The sequence below is a fragment of the Mustela nigripes genome, unplaced genomic scaffold, assembly GCF_022355385.1.
Source record: "Mustela nigripes isolate SB6536 unplaced genomic scaffold, MUSNIG.SB6536 HiC_scaffold_2901, whole genome shotgun sequence".
NCBI classification, from domain to species: Eukaryota; Metazoa; Chordata; class Mammalia; order Carnivora; family Mustelidae; genus Mustela; species Mustela nigripes.
The window spans coordinates 1-1,029 of NW_026742307.1; the positions used below are offsets into that span (position 1 = coordinate 1).

Below are 1,029 nucleotides of genomic sequence, written 5' to 3' on the forward strand. Positions count from 1 at the left end.
TGGTGAGTGCTGTGAAGTGTGTAAACCTGGTGATTCACAGACCTGTACCCCTGGGGATAAAAATATATGTTTATAAAAAATAAAAAATTATTTAAAAAAAACTTTCATGCTACAAAGGTATAGGACTCATCACATTTTAATGTAACTGATACAGTTTTCATTTTGATTGCCTATGTGGTAAGAAATACTTTTTTTTTAAGATCTTTTTTCTTTTTTTTAGTAAATGTCTACACCCAATATGGGATTCAGACTTAAAACCCTGAGACCAAGAGTTGTATGCTCTACTGACTGAGCCATCCAAGCACCCCACAAATACTTTTGAAACACAAATACTAATGCAAGCAGTGTTTTTAAAAATGAAATAATATTTTGGCATTATTTATGATGGGATATGGTAAAATACTGGTTTTTTAAAAATCATTTAGCCGTTAAAATTTAGAGCAACTTCAGGTTCCAGGATTTGTGGTGGTAGAAGTTATTATTTCTGATAGTATTTTTAATTTTTTTTTTTTTGTAAACAGAAAAAAGGAGTTCATCGTTGTACAAAATGCAGACTACAGTTTTTGACCTGCAAAGAGAAACTGGATCACAAGACCCAGCATCGGACCTTTATAAAGCCTAAAGAGCTAGAAGGATTGCCTCCTGGTACAAAAGTGAGTTTTAAATATGCTGTATTTTGGGGCATCTGAGTGGCTCAGTGGGTTAAGCCTCTGCCTTCGGTTTGGGTCATGGTCTCAGGGTCCTGGGATGGAGCCCTCTGCTTGGCAGGGAGCCTGCTTCCCTCCCTCTCTCTGCCTGCCTCTCTGCCTACTTGTGAGCTCTCTCTGTCAAATAAATAAATAAAATCTTTTAAAAAAATTTTTTAAAAATATGTTGTATTTTAACATTTTGTGCGATAATACAAGTAAATTCCTGCCTGGCTTTTTTTATAATATTAAAAATTAACTTCTGCTTGTCATTAAGATTTAATTTTAGGTTTTGTCATTCTTTTTTTTTTTTTTTTAATTTTATTTGTCAGAGAAAGAGAAC

General features: G+C 33.6%; 1 long non-coding RNA gene across 1 annotated transcript in view; it reads left to right on the plus strand.

Annotated features, from left to right (window-relative positions):
- The first annotated feature begins 536 nt into the window (after positions 1–536).
- Positions 537–1,029, plus strand: part of LOC132008995 (uncharacterized) — a 2,839-nt gene continuing 2,346 nt past the window's right edge. The window contains exon 1 of the long non-coding RNA XR_009401767.1: positions 537–653. This is a non-coding gene — a long non-coding RNA (uncharacterized LOC132008995). The remainder of the gene's footprint in view (positions 654–1,029) is intronic.